This window comes from Maniola hyperantus, chromosome 17 (genome assembly GCF_902806685.2).
Source record: "Maniola hyperantus chromosome 17, iAphHyp1.2, whole genome shotgun sequence".
Lineage (NCBI taxonomy): Eukaryota > Metazoa > Arthropoda > Insecta > Lepidoptera > Nymphalidae > Maniola > Maniola hyperantus.
Window position 1 is genome coordinate 5,952,857 of NC_048552.1, and position 19,898 is coordinate 5,972,754.

The 19,898-nt window shown below is 36.3% G+C and overlaps 1 protein-coding gene across 5 annotated transcripts in view; it reads right to left on the reverse strand.

Moving 5' to 3' along the window:
- The window catches only part of LOC117990246 (zwei Ig domain protein zig-8-like), a 101,107-nt gene that overhangs the window by 54,781 nt on the left and 26,428 nt on the right, over positions 1-19,898 (reverse strand). The window lies entirely within an intron of this gene.

Below are 19,898 nucleotides of genomic sequence, written 5' to 3' on the forward strand. Positions count from 1 at the left end.
CGAGCCTGACTCGCACTTGGCCGGTTTTTATTACTTATTTCCTCAAACTCCTAAGCACATAGAAGACAGACAGAGAAATTGTTGAATTGCATTTGTGGAAAATTGTATCCTCTAAATGGGAGCATAATAATGGCAACAATAGATTTCCACTTCTCTAATTTAAAAATATGCATCAGGCATATTTTTAACTCATCACAGATCGATAGCTCTGGTTCGTAGCCTATTCATATGTAGATGGACTAAACGAGTGTATTTACTCTAAATAATATTTTTGTCATATATATTTATTTTTCCTCAACTCCTAAACACATCGCACAAGGAAGTTGTTGAATTGCATTTGTGGAAAATTGTATCCTCAAAATGTAAGGATATAATGGCAACAATAGATTTCCATCACGTCTACAATCCGCTGGCGACAGGGGCAGCCTTTATGCGGGCGTTCGTTTGAAGACAGTTGTCCTTTGTTGTGCAATCAGCTTTATATATAGTATTGTTTGTGTTCGAGGTTACTCTGACACTATGACACTGGCGAGTCTATGTAGTGGAAACTTGTAATGTTTATTGAAATGTGCAAGATGATGGCAGGATGTTTCAAATGCGATACTAATAAACTGTGATAGCGGTTAGGACGTGTACCTTCTTATCGGAGGTCGGGGGTTCGATACCGGGCACGCACTTCTAACTTTTCGGAGTTATCTGCGTTTTAAGCCTAATAATTAAATATCACTTTTTTTAACAGTGAAGGAAAACATCGTGAGAGAACCTGCATGCCTTAAAGTTCTCCATAATGTTCTCAAAGGTGTGTGAAGTCTACCAATCCTTACATGGCCAGCGTGGTTGACTATGGCCAAAACCCTTTTCTCTGAGAGGAGACCCGTGCTCTGTAGTGAGCCGGCGATGGGTTGATCATGATGATGATGATGATGACTAATACGCCGCTATACCTGCTAGAGTGAACTACGCTGCACTAACCAGAAGCAGGTCTTACTATCCGGAAATCCATAAATACCTATAACTTACAAGAAACCAAAAATTTTATTTGCTGTTATCCGCTGGAACATACAAGTCCTGTATACGATATGCAACGCCCGCCCTCCCCTTGCTAAACACACAGGAAAAGCCAGCCTCCAAGCAAGCAAGCAGCAACAAATAATATATTAATATGCTGTGTGGTGGTGGTATTACTTCTTATGTATAAGGAACTGGAAGAAGTAGATATGTCACATTGCAGAGGACGGCTCCTAAGCACGATTTTCTATGTGAACGCCTTCACATCCAAAATCAATCAGAGTTATTTAGCACTTTAATTGCTTAATGAAACTTTACAACTTTACAAGCCGATTAAAAATATTAAAATGGAATGCCTGCTCCGAATCTTTACAGAACCTACCTTATACAAGAAAATGGTGCTAAAAAGGAAAAATCCAATCAAAATGATGACATCAATACTTCGTTATTATAACAATAAGAAAAAATATCAACTTTAGATTTCTTTTTCCTGACCTTAGAAAAAACTAAAGTAAATAAGAACAAGAGCCACGTAGAAAACTTAATTGGAAGGCTCCCGGAGCTTAAATGTCAAGATAAGGAAACGAGAATAGATTAAAATTGGGCGTTTTTCATTTGAAGAGGGAGTCACGTAATCTAAAGTATGCATTATGAAATTCTGTCGCATTAGTCCGCTAGTTCACGTTGGCATATTATGCGTTCGGCGAGTATCGGCAAATTTGTAAATGCTAGTGAATTGCGCCTAGAATTTTTGATGTGGGTATGAAACTTTGATGAACAATATGAGTTTACGGACGTCGAAAATTGTACGTGAAAATATCTTCTCATATTGGGGAAATATTAATTGTTACTTGAATACGGTAAGTCCTGCAAAATAATGTTTGCACTTTATTTTTTTGATTCTAGGTAAGTATTATACTAATATAAAGAAGTTAAAGCTAAAGCTGAAGTTTTTTTCTGCTTGATTTTGTATGTAAATATGAGGTAAATATCTTGCCACAAACGTGGCATACTTTATCTAATATATGAAACACTAGAGGATGCCCGCGGTTTCTTCCGCGTGGATTTAGATTTTTAAAAATCCCGTGGGAATTCTTTAATTTTCTGGGATGTAAGCTAACTCTGTACCAAATTTTATCAAAATCGGTTAAACTGCTAGTCCGTCAAAGTCGCCGTCCGTCTAGCAGACAGACAGACAGACACTTTCGCATTTATAATATTAGTATGGAAGTATGGATTGAACAGTGTACTTGATGGTATGTAAAATTACAATACCTATTGGACATGCTGCCAGCGCTGAACGTGCAAATATACGCCAAGTTGATTCACTGAGCGTGTTCGACCAACGTGAACATGGGGTTTTGGATAGCGTTGAAATGCCTTTGTTTATCAGATGGATTGTCTAGAAACTCTCGTCGGTATACGAAATCCATTTTTTAAATGTCATGCCTTGTTATTGTGAAACCGTGGTATATTTTGCATACATTTGGATTCTGTACATCTGTTCCCGTGTGATTTTGTATAGCAGCCATTTAGAATTATATACCTACTCACTAGCGACCCGCCGCGGCTTCGCACGGGTAGCTTATTACAATTTTCACAGGGATCTCAAATTTTTTTGAAAATTAAAATATAGTCTATGCTACTCAGGAATAATGTGGCTTTCTACTGGTGGAAAAAATTTCAAAATCGGTTCAGCAGTTCCAGATATTACCCTCTACAAACAATCTTACAAACTTTACCTCTTTATAGTATTAGTGAGTATAGATTTATTTGCTTTCAATTTCCTAACCTAAATTGATGATGCTTTTTAGGGTCCGTAGTAAAACCGTTAGTTTCGTTTAGTCCATCTGTCCGTCTGTCAAGTCGGGATTTTGGAACTTTTTGAGTGAAAAAAGCGGGATTCTTTCGTTGAAAGCGGAATGTTCGAATGTTACAAAACGCATATAATCAGTTTTTAAATATTTATCTTTTTATTTGAATTCAAATGACGTTTACGTGATAGCAAAAATCACGCGCTCATCTTCATTACGCTCCGGGCGGGCGGCAAGTCCACTCCACACTTCCCAACAAGAAAATAGTACTCCTAAAGATACCTAAAAGACAATGAGACATTTTTCAGATTTTTTCTTGTCGGGCTTTTCTGTGCCACCTGCCCACGCTTCCTCAGCACGCTGCACGCACGGTCGAGTTATCTCCGAAAAGCGGGACTGAGATTGTCCCGCGCGGGGCATTTAATTTTGATTTAAAAATCAGGACGTCTGGCAACGCTGGTACCAAGCAAGTACACAATCGTTATAATTATGAGAGATCAGAATCAAATAATAAAATTATATTATTTCTCTGATACGTGAAATAAGAATACCTACAATATTCCTTACAATTCACCCCTGATCTGAAATTCACTCTAAGGTGACTTTTCTGTGACTTCAAAGGAGACTCGACCAGTGGGCACGAAGAAATCTATTTTATGAAATTCCTGGCATTAGATAACTGTCCCTGAATAGGGTGTCAACCCAAATATGAATTGGCCAATCTAGTCTTGTAATATTATATCCATACTCATTATTAAAGTTTTTTAAAATGGAAACTGTTTGATTATCCGGGACGAATAGTACTATAATAATATGTTCTTTCCGTGATGTAAGCTATCTCTGTAACTACCTACGGTTAAAATCGGTTAAATGGATGGGCGTTGAAAAGCTAACAGAGAAAAAGACACTCTTTCATTTTTATAATATTGGTACGGATATTTTAGATTAATAATTATTATTAACAAATTATGATATATGACCCAATATCGATCTAAGATTTCAAAAGCAAAAAGCAATTTGTCGTTTTTTTTTTTTTTTTTTTTTTTTTTTTTATTTATTTATAACAAGCGTAGGTACACCAAATATTTACATTATTATTTTCTCGCCAAACTGGTGAGCCAGTTTGTTGGCGAGCTGGCGCTCCTTAAAAATAACTATAATCTACGTATTAAATTGTACTTATATATGTAAACTTATATTCTAACTTATAAACTTATACTCAGATTAAGGATTGATCGCTGCAGCGAAATGAACGCTTTAGAGATCAATCCTCAATCTGAGGTAACAAACAAAATAAACTAAAATAAAAAACAAATAATGATAATAAATTGATAATAAATTAAACAGTAAGGGGGTCCCTAAGGAAGTGTTCCTTTAACTTTTTCTTAAGCACCCCCTCACTGACCTTATTCTCTTCCCTTAACCACTCTATGCCGTTGTAAATTTTAGGTACCAAATATTCACTTAACCTTTCACCGTAGTAGTTACAGACTTTGGGTAACATGAATCTTGTCTTCCTATTACTTCTAGCGTTATCCCTAAGCTTCGTGGGGTTTTTAAATTTTTTTGAAAAATAATGTTCTCTAGCTATTAGGTAATCTACTTTACTATGTACAGGCAATATTTTTAGATCTTTAAAAACACATTCATAGTTCCCTTTATACTTTTTTTTCTCTTTTTTTCCTAGAATGTGTTTTAAAAGTCTAATTTGTAATTTTTTAATTTCGTTTAGGTAGGTACTAAAAGTTCTTCCATAAATACTAAGGTTGATAACTGAGTCAGCAAGTGCGTAGTATACAACTAGTTTTGTACGTTTACTTAGCACTCGATCGAGATGATAAAACTTACCTAACACCGACCTCAGTTTGTTGCACACCTGCCCCACGTGAGTTTTCCAATTGAAATTTTGATCTATGTGCAACCCTAGGTACTTGTATTTATCTACATATTGTAGCTGCTGGCATGCGCACGAGATCTTATTATTATGCAAGCAGTCATAACTATGACCAACTATACCTATATCTTTATATTTAACTGTCTTAGCCTGTCTGTTATATGGTGAGTATATATGTATGCATTTTGTTTTTTCCATATTTATAATTATCCCATTATCATGCGCCCATTTATTTACGTTTTCAAAATCTGACTGGATGTTATCGCGCGCCTCGCTCACGTCCTTTGACGCGTACATCAAACACATATCATCGGCATACATATATACTCGACACTTCTTGATCACGTTAACCACACTATTGACGAGCATCAGGTAGCCCACTGGCCCATAAATTGAGCCAGTCGGTACACCCAATGACACGTTCCACTCGTCACCCGTTGTCCCATCGACCGCGGTGCGTATAGTTCTGTCCGATAGGTAGTTACGGAACCACTTATTTGTCGCACCGGCAATGCCACACTCCTGCATGGCTAAGAGTAATACATCCTTGTCTAGGGTATCAAAAGCCTTCTTATAATCTATAAAAAGAGCTAAAACCTGCTTTCCACTATTCAGATTGGAGTTAACTTCGTTTACAAACTGATTGAGAGCCGTAACAGTGCTTCGGCCTTTCCTAAACCCGTGTTGTGCATCAGTTAATATATTATACTTGTCTAGGAATCTCGATATTTGACCGACCACTACTTTTTCAACTATTTTATTGATTATCGATAGTATGGCTATCGGTCTGTAATTAGTGTATTCAAGATGGCTGCCACCTTTATATATAGGTCGTATAATTGCTTTTATGAAAGGACTTATGAAATTCGAAGCAATGACCGTTCCCAATATGGTTTTGATCGGTCCAAGGGTGAATTTACCAATCTAGACTGGAGTCGTCACATCGTTCATCATCTTGACGTCTGCCAATAGCATTAACTTTCTTCACGTAAGAAATTGTAAGGAAGAGACGAACCCAATTTATTTTCATACGTAGGTACAAGTTCTTGTTCGTCACTCCGCTTGTAAGAGTTGAGGGTCCTTTTATGTAAAAGTATTGCGAGCACTCTCAAAATGTGCCCTTTAAAACAATATTTGAATTTTTAAACTTTTTTCTGAAAAACCTCAAATTTTAAAACTCACACTAATGTATTAATAACCCCTATTATGCAACCGTTTCATAAAGTACTATTTATTATTCTATAAAAGATAAAACAGAGAGGATTAGATGCCTCCTCATAGTTTTAAGAGTCAATGGTTTTAAGTAACTAAATATCAATTGTTTTAATGGTGAAGGAAAACATCGCGAGGAAACCTGCATGGCTGAGAGTTCTCCCTAATGTTCTCCAAGGTGTGTGAAGTCTGTCTGCACTTGGCCAGTGTGGTAGAGTATAGCTGTTTTGCATACATTTATGCTTCAATCACTATGTTCATCTCCTCATGCTACCTCAGTTTCGCAGGTAGGTATATATATATAATCTATATATATAATCTACTACATGACTACGATTTTAGTAAAATACACAATAATTATACATGAGAACATAATTATTCCGAGAATCACATACCTACCTATTGTACCTAACTAAAATACTGTAAACTCAGTAAACGAGAGCCATCGAAAGCTAATCAACGTCTTTGTGCAAATTACGGAACGGAACAATATTCCGCCTAAAATCTGTTTGAAATCGATATTATCTCCAGTTCACGAACTCAACGCGTCCACGTTATTCGAAATGTCCTCTAAATTAGTAAGTAAAATAAAATAAAAATTCCTTTACAACGATTTAAGACTATAGCTTATTTCTTACTTTATTGATGAAAATATTTGATTTTCCCTTACCCACGTTACATTGCTCGAGGTTTCTTAAAAATGTTCGGATTTCTCAAAAACCTTTCTTAGTAGGTATACGCGGCAGAAAATAATGTACATCTACCTTTAGAAAGAGATAGCGGTTTCGTAGAGCGTTGCCTGTAGTTGAGACCGATAAAACGTCACAAAGATATGAGTGACAGAGACTCTATGAAGCCGTGAAATGTCATTTTAAAGGTCAAAGGACAAAACTCGTTTAGCACCACTTGCACTGCTCGGCATGGTTGTGCGCACATCTGAGTGTTTGTGTGGCGTGTTTATAGAAAAGGGTCACAAGTGCGACTGGTTTTTGATAATTTTGCGGCATTGCTACTCGAATTCTGAGCCCGACCGTACAATATTTCTTGCCGGCTACTGTACGTCGGTCAACAATTTTGGTCAAGTACATATTTGTAGGAAAATGTTCGTCATAAATTGCTTTGAAGTTACCAAGGGCAATTCAAAGTCTTTTGAGCGTATTGAGTAGGTACTATCCAGTGATATTACCTACCAAATTTTCTGCCGTGGATATTCGTGGTTGAATGCCTTCGTCGGTCATTTGTGAGCTGTCAGAAATTGATCGCGGATCGTTTTCGTCTTTCGTCTCTTGCGATTTGTGCCGTGTCAGTAATTTGTATGTCTAATCCCCGTCAATCTGTCTAGTTCTAATTTCTTTGCGCCTACCACGCCAAATTCTAAAGCTAAAGGCATAATAATGGAAAATCGAATAGACGAATCTCCTTTAGAATGTTGCACAGGAAACTTAGATAACTTTATTTGCACTTTATATTGTACTAGCTCGCGAATTCATCCCCGTGGACCACATAAATTTCAAACCCCTTTTTTACCCCCTTAGGGGTTGAATTTTCAAAAATCTTTTCTTAACGGATGTCTATGTCATAATAGCTTCTTCTTCTTTGCTCTGGGCTGGTTTCCGCACTTAAAAGTCATAATAGCTATTAGCATGCCAAATTTCAGCCCGATCCGTTCAGTATATTGAGCTGTGCGTTGATAGATCAGTCAGTCAGTCAGTCAGTTTTCCTTTTATATTATAAAAATATAGAAGATACACGCTGAGGAACGAATCAATCACGTCGATAAGTTGCTCCATTGCGGTGAGATTGAAAGACAAACCAACAAACAAATACACTTTCGCATTTATAATAGGTATGGGTTTCGTTACTTTTAATGGTGCAGATAACAATCGAAAAATAGTATTTATTTTAGTATCGTTAGTTTCATTAGGTTTCTTGTCAGCTTAGGTACATAAAACAGTGTAGGAGATTCTTCGCCTAGTGATTTGGGCAAGTCTGAGCTTTCGTTACGTGAGGTCCAAATAAAGGTTTATTGGAAATGACATAAACCGAAGGAATATTTTATCGACCTATCCGTGAACTACTAAAATTTAATACGCTGCCATTTAGAATCGACCTTGGAAAATGTTTTCGTATTAAGGAAGCCCGAATTTCCTTTACCCAAGGCGATGTTACGCTTTGTGCCTTAATCATGTTTACCCTTCGTTAGTATTAACAACATTATATCATCCTTTCGGGCCTAAGGGTACACAAAAATTACTACAAGTTAAATCTGAACATCGGAGAACTAGTTATTACGAGTATTTCAGAATACAGTAGAAACTCGATTATCCGGCCCTCAGTTATACGGATTCGTGATTATCCGGACTACCAACCGAAAATTGTTCGGCCAAGTGCGAGTCTGACTCGCGCACCGAGGGTTCCATACTCGAGTATTTTTTCCGCCATTTTGTACGATAAATCAAAAACTATTATGCATAAAAATAAATAAAAATCTGTTTTAGAATGTACGGGCAAAGCCCTTTCATATGATATCCTACTTGGTATAGTTATCTTACTTTGAAAATTGAAATTACTATTTAGTATAGTGAATTACATAATATTATGCACAAAACCCGCTTTTCTTCATACATTCGATTATCCGGATTTTCAATTATCCGAATCCCTAACGACAACAATTAGTCCGGTTGATCGAGTTTCCACTGTACCACATTCAATTGTGTACCAAACGGAATAATAAATACATTTTGGTAAATAATTCATTTTTACTGTTTAAAAGAGTAATTACTGAGCTCAAAAGTGGTTTCGACAAAATGCACATTATTAATCAGTAAAAGATTAAATGTATTATGGCGACGTCACACCTACTAGGGGGATAGACGACATCAATGAGTCTTGGATGTCATCTGATGAAATGATCATCAAGATGGAGTCAATGGATTCAGGCGGCGCAAGACCGTGGCGTGTGGAAGTCCCTAGAAGAGTCCTATGTCCAGCTGTGAACGTCTATCAATTAATAATGACGATGATGATGAATGATGATATATAATATTATTAATTTTAGAGCGTTGACGTAACTAAAGGCTATTGTTATTAACATGACGTTATATTCAATCTAAGCTTGATTAAAACACAAAGCTTTTGTGGATATTGGGCTTCTTTATTATGAAAAGATTCGTCAAGGTCGGACCCGAATGGAAAAGTAATAAGTTTGTGTAGTTCACAGGCGATTGACGATAAAATATGAAAATATCGGTTTATGTCGTTCGCAATAAACTTGGCTTTGAATATTTACGAAACCTTTCCAAAATCGATATTACGTAACGATCTAAGTCCTCAGGGTATCGACAATACCCGGGTACAGTTGACTTTAAGTCCCATAGCTACCCTACCTACCTTTTATAACATGAATCCGAAAGAGTTCTTAGATTTACCATTGCATAAACTTAAACACTGTGTTAATTATTTTGTTAAATCGCGGTAATTATATGCACGAATTTCTAAATGATAAGGTTGCATGGGAACGATTGGATTTGCATTCAGCAGCTAACAAGATAGTGTTATAGTTACAATACTATATTGCATATTTACATTTTGTAACATTTTGTTTCAATTAAAAAAAAATAACAACTACTGAGTTTCTGGCCGGCTCCTCTCAGTAGAATCTACTTTCCGAACCGGTGGTAGAGTCTTGACATATCATAAGTGGCACATGCTGTCCTACACCTGGGATTCCAACATCAATGGTCCTACATGAAATAATTAATTCATTTCATTTCATTACTCATCACAGAGTACGAATTGTGTACCCCACTAGCTAATTCCCACGACTTCGTTCGCGTAGACATCACGAATTTGAAACTCTTATTTACTCCCAGGGGTTGAATTTTCAAAAACCCATTCTTAGCGGATGTCCTAATAGCTATCTGCATGCCAAATTTCAGCCCGATCCGTCCAGTAGTTTGAGATGTGCGTTGATAGATCAGTCAGTCAGTCAGCTTTTCATTTTATATGTTTAGATGACTTATGACTTATGAAAGTAGCATGTCTTTGGAATAATGTCATTTATTTACATCCTTTTGTAGCTGCAAATCTGCAAATATGAATTTCACTAGCCTAACTACACACTAAGTTAATATGATACAATAATAATTTGCATGTATTAAAGTATTATCAAAATAATATAGAATAATATATCTATAGTTAGAATTTATTCTAAGCGCTTGTTACTGGTTATTGTAATATTATTATCACAAGCCTCAAACAGTGCCAATACGGCTGCATAGATGTAATTGCATAATATGTGCGGCATCCAAATTAGAATTATGATTACAATGGGGCTCTCGTGATGATGATATATCTACGAAATTCAATTTTGTCTGATTGTACTAGGATTTTAGGTTACTAGCATCTAGGCAATTTAGAAACTTGTCGAGTAAAGTAAGTTAAAATTATGTTGTATAGAAGCAGGCGTTACTTTGCGGAAGTCCATGATATACAATGAACCAAAAGCTTAATTTGCTATAATCCGCTGAAACATGTCAAATCTGTATGGTGCAACATGCAACATGCGAAATGCACCGACCGCCCTCCCACTGCTTACCATGCAGGAAAAAGCAGCCTGTAAGCAAGTACTAGTAGTAGCAGTAGTTAAAATTATAATTTGCGTATTCTATGTGATAGAGTCGTGAATGGAGAAGTGTGATGATGTGTCTATAAAATTTCATTGAGATTGATTGGTTGAAAACTGTCGCTGGGTACAAAAAGAACAGATACAAAAGTCGACAGATATAAATTGACTGCTAAATTGATAGATCACAGGAATTCGACATCCCTTCAGGGACCTAATAAAAGGCGGGCACTCACTTTTATTAAAGCTAAGGTACACTAGTTTGAAAGAAAACAAGATAGACTCTTGACTTTTTACATTGAAATCCTAAAAGAAATATATACAAAATAAAAAAGCTGGAAAGTTCTAATTGAATGCAGATTATTTTTTGTTGTGTTCACCTTGGTATCGCACGATTAGAATGACTTTGGTTTCGAATGGAAAAAATCTAGTAAATAATATAGTATAATTATTTCGCTATTTGAATTTTGGCTCTTCATTTTAAAAATACGACAAATTAAAAAAGAAAAACATTTTAGATTAACATATTTATCTTAAGTCTATTTCAATGGAACCGAAAGTAAAAGGTTGCATTCAAGGGTTCTATATTTATCAAGTTTGATATTATACTGTTACATTATAGATAGAAGCAAAATATTGATAAAAGCGTCACTAAGCGAGTGAGGGGACGCTAAGACGACAGAAATAAATTCCCAGCCACTGTGATCGATCACGTGAACCCGATATCCTTTTAGGGGTATAGAATAAAGAATGCATACTTATACTGTTATTAAACTTCAACGCTATTTTAAACAAATAAGAATAACTTGCATAATATATATAGGATGTAACTATAACGCTAGCAAAAACGAAAATAGGTGATAGTATTGTTGATTACTGATATGATACCATAAAAAAGAACGCGAGAATATATAAAAAAATATCCTACATTTTGTAAAAATTCATGGTATATTGCACATAAAACATCTGACTGACGCTCGAGGTCAACGAACGTTGCATAAGTAGGCCACTCGGAATCAATGCCGCGTTGTAGGCGAGGCATTGACCCGAGTTTTGCACGCTATACATCGTGAGTTTGAAAAATACTAAATCACTAAAACTACAAAATGAGGCAAATGGTTATTGGTATTCGATTGTGTTTAGGTAGTATAACAATAATTCTAAGTTTTTGCTAGCGTTCTGGTTACAACCTGTAATAAGAAGATAATTGGAATGATTTCCCCGGTAGGTAGGCACCGCTAAAATGTACAATGAACAATGAAACTAATGTACAATGAAATTGATTTGAGCAGTGACCTTTTATTCTGGGGTTCGGGATTCAATCCCGGACTCATCTAACTTTTTGGATTTTGACGTGCGTATTAAACAATAATTAGATATTGCTTTATTTGTATAAAGTTAAACATATCTAGGAAACCTGCATGCCTGATAGTAGATGTTATTAGAGGTGTATGAAGTCTACTAATACACACTTAGCTTAGCGAGGTGGACTTTGGCCTTTGGAGGTGGATTTTCAACCTTCTGAGTATTCAAAAGTCCTTTTTAGCGCATTTCAAGTCATAATAGCTATCTATCTGCATGCCAAATTTCAGCCCGATCCGTCCAGTAGTTTGAGCTGTGTGTTGATAGATCAGTCGGTCAGTTAGTCAGCTTTTTCTTTTATGTATTTAGATGTAACAGCATATTACTTTGACCATTCCATTCCAAATAATACCTTAATCAGGTGTGAACAGGAGAGAAAAATAGAACAAAGAAGTAACTTTATTTTCTTTCTGATGTGTCTGTGGGTTGGAGCTTAATAGTCTGTAAAAGCTGGCAATTACTCCACCAAATACCTAATAACGCCTATCTTAGTTTATTTGGTTAGCTCGCCTAATGGAGGGACGAGGAAAATGTAGACAAATAAATCGCACAAATCGAGAGTTGAAAACTAATTCACGTGTTTAATTACTAATTACTGGACTATCTCCATGTGCAATGGGTTACCATTATTTTCTTAATATCTCTTGATATAAATAATTGTAACTGTTTGGAAATCTACAATTTTATGCTGAGACTTTCTTAAAACCTGAACATTGCATTTGGCATTGCATCGCAAGACCTATAATTCACATTCACTTCCTCATTAACAATTTTTTTCAACTCAAGATTGATTTATTTTACCACTACCTTCAAAGTCTTCAAACACCTAAGTATACACAATAGGCATGCTTACTAGCATTTTATCCTGTACGAGTACATTAATGATCGAATTTCCAAAAGAGACCTAATTTTGTAAAACGTTTAATTAATGAATACCCGAAATATTCAGGCTGACGAAGAAGGAATAGTAAGTTCTCCATCTAATTTCCATTCCATTATTCGCCTCCATGAATATTTACAGCCCAACAAATAGCGGCCATTTTTTCTTCGAATTCGAGTCGGCCGTAAAAGTTTATCGAATGGCAATAACAAAATATAGAAATTATGGCATTTCTTTTATGTTCCATTTTTACCTGATTGGGGCAAAGCCAAAAGTAGGTATGTATGCGTAAAAAATGACCTCTCACGCGGTTATTTAAGTTTATGTGTCAAATTTCATGTTAAAAGTACGATTTCGGTCCTTATTTTAAAGGTGAACTGTACTTTTGACAGGACAGTTGACCCATAGAGTTACAATGGCGCGTAAGGAGTCATTTTGTACGGACTATATGTACCACTGTTGTATTTACCACTGTAGCGCCTAAATTCCTGAGTTGATTTTGATGAATGAGGTGTCAATCGATTCGTTATAAGATACAGGTAAGTCCAGATAACTTAATTTCATACGAACAAAGTCGATATGACAGATGTTACTTTTGGTAGCGCGGGGAGTTTGCTTTGCTAATATTATTTCGAATGGGATGTCAAATGAACGAGGGCAAACTTCTGAGTTCATATTAATTAAAGGATGATAGTGTTGAATTGATACTGAATAATTAATTCATACAAAATAAAGTAGGTATACATACAATACAATGTAAATTTTACAGTAAGTATATAATATAAAATATTTTATTACCAGCGGAAAAAATATTAAAAAAGATACCTACCTATCTACATAATTCTATATTCAATTCAAAAACTCACTATAAGGCAATTTAACGAAACCCTTTTAGCTAGTTGCCCCAGTTGGGAACGTACCTAATTTATTTTTTATAAACTACGTAAGCACTTGACCTAAAAAAAACAACAGGAAGAACAATGGTAAGTACTTAGTTTTTGTTTCTGACACTATTTACGTTCTGCACGTAAATTTTGCAGCGGGTGCAGTGTAGAGCTTTTTTACCTCGACACCCTAGTTAGGGTTCCGTACCTACCCAAAAGGTGCTAACGGGACCCTTTTACTAAGCTTCCGCTGTCCGTTCGTCCGTCCGTCGAGACTTGAAACTTTTACAGACTGTGTATTTCTATTGCCGCTATAACAACTATAAAAAAATTCTAAATGGTTAGCATGAAAATTAAAAAAAAATAAAGTGTTACTAAATTACTTATACATATTATGGTACAGAACCCTTCCTGTGCGAGTCCGCCTCGCACTTTACCGATTTTTCACTACAGAAGAAATTCTTTGGCAACCCAGTCTGCCAAGTTTTGGAGTGAGGTCGAATAGCTCAAGATACGAAAATAGCGGGAAGAAAGAAAGGACTTTCGTGCAGAGGTTCTGGCTTTCACACACCTTTGAGAACATTATGGAGAACTCTCAGGCATGCTGGTTTCCTCACGATGTTTTCCTTCACCGTTAAAGCAAGTGCCATTTAATTGCTTAAAACGCACATGCATAACTCACATGCAATAATGCACATAACTCCGAAAAGAAGAGGTACGTGCCCGGGATCGAGCCCCCGACCTCCGATTAGGAGGCGGACGTCCTAACCACTAGGATATCACAGCTTCTCTTTTATACCTACTTTATATTTAGAAGGAGTCACAGCTAGTCCATTAGGGATAAGCTTCATCAATTATTACAACGCAATTATTACAATTATTCTGAATGTTTGAATTTATGGTAAGTATTCTTGGTATAATACAACAATACATTTCAGCCAATAGCGAGATAGTGTCAGCCAATCAGAGATAGTTGCGATCAAGGCTCTCCGACCGACTAGGTCAAGTAGGTAATTTCTTATTGTACCTACCTACTTAATTTAATTTAGATCCTCACTAAGATAGGAATTCGAGAAGTTTTAACGAGATCATAATATACCTGAATCCTAAATTAACGCTGAAAAGCTGCGATTTTAACAAACAAGTAAGTGGAACATAAAATTTGGCATAAAAAACTTAAGTACAAAAAGTGAAAATGAGAAATAGGTTAATATAAATAAAAAAGACGTCCTCATTAACGTCATACATAAAACGCGTTGCTAGCGAAGTTAATGTATAGAAAAGAGCCCAAACCACATAAAAAAGCCTGCGCGCTAAAGGGTAGACATAAAATTAGCGCATAAAGGCAAAGTAGGTAAATGTGTACCTTTGTATAGTCCGCGACAGGTTGAGATGGCTATCGGGGTATGAGGTGGTGTGACGCCCCGTACACCCACACGCCCCTGTCAATTCGGGGGATGTGTGGATGTGCAGGGTGTTCCCTCCCCGATTGCCATTTCGACCTGTCGCGTACTTATACGCATTTTCGCTTTCATACAATGTCAATGAGTGAATCACCCCAAGCTCTCCTTTGTTGCACAATCGTCGCGGACATTAAAGTAAAATCTTTAACATGAGCTTCCTATCCATGTTTAAGGAATTGGAGTTATGCGTAGGATTAATATTTATTAATGAAAAAATTCAAAATGACTGTATGGTCATGGTGAGAACACATGGATGGCCATATGCCGTCCCAAAAACGCTTTGTCCCACCAGTGGGACCACGAACCTGGCAGCCTGTTTTGCTGTACACATGTGCCTGTATGCCACCGTATCGATGTTTCGCTTGTCAGTGAACCTTTTACTTGATACTTTTTTTTTACTTTACAAGGAAAACTCAGTGTCTTAAGTAAAGACAAATACAATATCTTTACCAAACTTATTAAACTTTTTAAATAAATTGTACACCACTGCCTAGTTAAAGCTTATCGTTCTCGAAAACCCTAAGAAAAATAAATCATATTTTTACCTCCAAACCACGATTCATAAACACAGAAAAAGCAGGTCATTTCTTTAATTTAAATGCCAAGTTTCACACTCCCTTGCGCCATAATTTATACTTTCTAGACACTTGGCACAAAACTAGGCTACGACGTAATGGAGAATCAACAGTACTATATTTAACGAGCAGAAAAACACCTGTTGGTCTAACATGCGCACCGCGAGAAAATTTTGTCTACGCATTATCTCGTGTTTTTTCATACAAATAAGACGAGTAAATGCGTAGACAAAATTTTCTCGCGGTGCGCATGTTAGACCAACTGGTGGGCGAAAAAACCTTTTTACAGACCTAGCACGCACTGTAGGCTTACGTCACGGATTACTAGAGCTTAAGGTGTTGACACATGAGAAAATTTAACGAAGCATATTCCTTTATAACCGCTGCCAGTGCCAGGAATAGCGGGGCAGCCGGGGACGAGGGGCCTAGGCCTTGTGTTAGTTCCCATGGCAGCAATTATGGTAACGGCGGGCAGGGGGTGCGAAGTTAGAAGACCCCCCCACTAGGTGGACGGACGACATCAGACGAGTCACTAGGAGCCGCTGGATTCAGGCAGCGTAAGACCGTGACGTGTGGAAATCTCTACAAGAGACCTATGTCCAGTAGTGGACGTCTATCGGTTGTTGATGATGATGATGATGATGATGATGATTCCTTTATAGAAAAGGTAGGCTAAAAATAAATAAGCATGCAACTGGAATTTATGTCACATAAACAATTTTAACACACTTTTGCTTCGAATAGGCACCTAAATAAGCTGATATGGTATCTTAATATTATGCAGATTACACGACAAATTACGAAAAATTAACATTTGTTATTCACATAATATGGCTTACTTATCACATCATCATAATACTAACAAGGTTTATTTAGATCGTTAAAAAAGTATTTGACATTTATTAGAATTTCTTTTTAGGGTTCCGTACCTCAAAAGGAAAAACGGAACCCTTATAGGATCACTTTGTTGTCTGTCTGTCTGTCTGTCTGTCTGTCTGTCTGTCTGTCTGTCTGTCTGTCTGTCTGTCTGTCTGTCTGTCTGTCGGTCTGTCAAGAAACCTACAGGGTACTTCCCGTTGTCCTAGAATCATGAAATTTGGTAGGAAGGTTGGTCTTATGGCAGACATTAGGGAAAAAATCTGAAAACCGTGAACTTCATCATGAACTAATATTAGTATTTTCAATTTTCGAAGTAAGATAACTATATCAAGTGGGGTATCATATTATGAAAGGGCTTCACCTGTGCATTCTAAAACAGATTTTTATTTATTTTTATGCATAATTTTTTTAGCCCGCTATCATCTTAGACTGCATCATCACTTACCACCAGGTGAGATTGCAGTCAAGGGCTAACTTGTATCTGAATAAAATAAAAAAAAAAACATAGTTTTTGAATTATCGTGCAAAATGTCGAAAAAATACGACTGTAGCACGGAACCCTCGTTGCGCGAGCGTGACTCGCACTTGGCCGGTTTTTTAATATGCGTTTAGTTTCAGAGCTTAGTTGTATTCATAACTCTACCAGATGATGCCCCGACTTCGTCCGCGTGGATTTAGGTTTTCCGAAAATCCGAGGGAATTCTTTGATTTTTAGGGCCTATGTCATTTCCCTTGGATGTAAGATCTGTGGCCCTACCGCGGTTGTTTGACAGCTACAATGTCACGATCGCAATCATCTCTGATTGGTTAATGCTCGCTCACTATTGGCCACAATGCACTGTTGCAACAAGAATCGCACAAATTCAGCCAATCAGAACAATTGAGATTGTAATAATGATTGATGCAGGTTTTAGACAATCGCCCTACTGTGTCATATTACGTCAAGATTGATTAATTGGATGAACTGTGAGTTGAGTAGCTAGCAGACATTTAGAAAGACACTTTCGTAATTATAATGTTAAATTTGGAAGTATGGATTGCACAGTTCAACCTCCATAAACATCATAATTAGATAAAAATCGATATTATCTTAAAGGCAGCATGATCTTTTTCGCTTATCCAAGTGGGACTTTACCTACTTGTTGTAGGAGTTTTACTATACAAATACGTAGTGTTTTATGAAGGCTTTCTTTTATAAACTTTTCCTTAACCTTAATAATTGCCCCTATCTATTTTTAGTGTATTTTATTAAAGGTAAATTGAATCACCTAAAGGTATTAGTGTACTTATAACTACACTCACTCCCATAAACTTATTTATGAAAGCACTTATTTCCAGTTCTTAACGGAACGCGGAATTGAATCACCTAATTGTGTTATTTGGAACCAATCTTATGAAGAGACTTCTAAAAGGGACACGCAAAACCTTTTTCATCGAGGAATGTTTCTTAGCAATATCATCACGTAAGAGGTCAGTGTGTAATAAACTTTATGATCATTAAGGTCCAGTTGCATGTCATGCAATTAAAGTTACGTTACTTTGACCACCAATTAAAATAAAATAAAAATTACGTATACCCTTCCAAACAAAAAAAGAATTTTCAAAATCGGTCCAGGAGTCTTTGCGTAATCGGGTAACATACCTACATAAAAAAAAATAGATTCCGACGAATTGAGAACCTCCTCCTTTTTTGAATTCGGTTAAAAATGGGTTACAAAAAACTAATAATATATTTACCATTGAGGTCAAAAGTAAAAGTTTTGGGTCATATATTTAACAAAATCATGACTTGTGTAACCCATTTTGGTTTTATGGACGGTCTTAACGGTAGCCGTAAGGTTACTTTAATCACTTATAGTGCAACTAGACGTTAGTCGTAAACATATTTTTTTTAATCCTACATAATATAACCTAATGACCGGTAGCGTGTATAGTTTTAATCAGGTTAGGAAAATGTAACAGAAATCCTATTTTAATTTTTATCCGTTTAAATGATCTCTTTTATTATGGCTATTAACGTGAATAGCTGATTAGTCGGTTTATACCATGCACCCACATTGAATTTCACCTATACATGTACACTGTACAGTAGCCGGCAAGAAATATTATAAATCGAAACCTTTAGAATGAGATTTCGGCTTTGTAGAGCGTTGTCTCTGTCTCTTATATCTGTGTGACGTTTTATCGGTCAAAGACACAAAGCTCTCTCTAACCGCTATCTCTTTTTAAAGGTCAATGTACAATATTTTCTACCACGTACTGTATATATCATTGTCCGTCTTTTTTTTAAAAAAAAGATTGATACAGATTTGACATACAGATCTTTCCTTCCTTTGGCTTTCATCATCATCTTCATCATTATCAACCGATAGACGTCCACTGCTGGACATAGGTCTCTTGTAGGGACTTACACACGCCACAGTCTTGCGCCGCCTGAACCAGCGGCCTCTGCGTCTCGTCTTTCGCTTTAATCAAGTTTAAATACACCTTTCTAAGTCCAAATTACTTAAAAAAATGTCTATACTTAATGAGGTAGGTTAAATCGTATAAAGAAAAGTACTTAAGTCCTTTAACTCAAACTAATAATTTATACTTTGTAAATACTAAGATAGTCTTAATTGTAGATTTATAAAAGTTTAATCTAGCAGTAGTAGTTTATGCAGTTATTTTAATTTTCTTCTTGAAATGCCTCTCCTTTAAGAGGGTATTGAAGGTCAAAACGTAATTAAACTTGTGATTTTCCATTTATAAGCGAAATAGTTTACTGACCGTTTTAAATGAGGCCGCAAACTCTGTTTACATATTAAGATACATCAATCAATAAGATAAACTCTATAAAGAGATTCTTATTATTCTAGAATCTGGATTCTATTAGTGAACATAGACTTATATATTTTATATCGAAAATCACAGAGTTCCCACGGGATGTTTTAAAACCTAAATCCACGCGTACGAAGTCGCATCAGTTAGTTATTTTATAAAGACTAATCTATTTGTTAATTCGAAGTATTTCTGAAAAAGAAATATTTACAAATAGGCTAATTTAGGTCTAGTTGCACGACAAGTTAAGTAACCGGTAGGTACGGTTAAACATCAATAAAAGCAAATTTTTACAACTTTAATTAACAAATCATGGAGGCAATAGGTATGTACCTATAGTTCGCGACAAATCGAGATTGATATTGAGATCAATCGGGTTGGGTGGGTTAAACTGCGGTATAGTGCGGGTGACATACGGGTGTGCCGGGCGTCTTCCCCACCTCATACCCCGATTGCCATATCGACCTGTCGCGTACATTACAG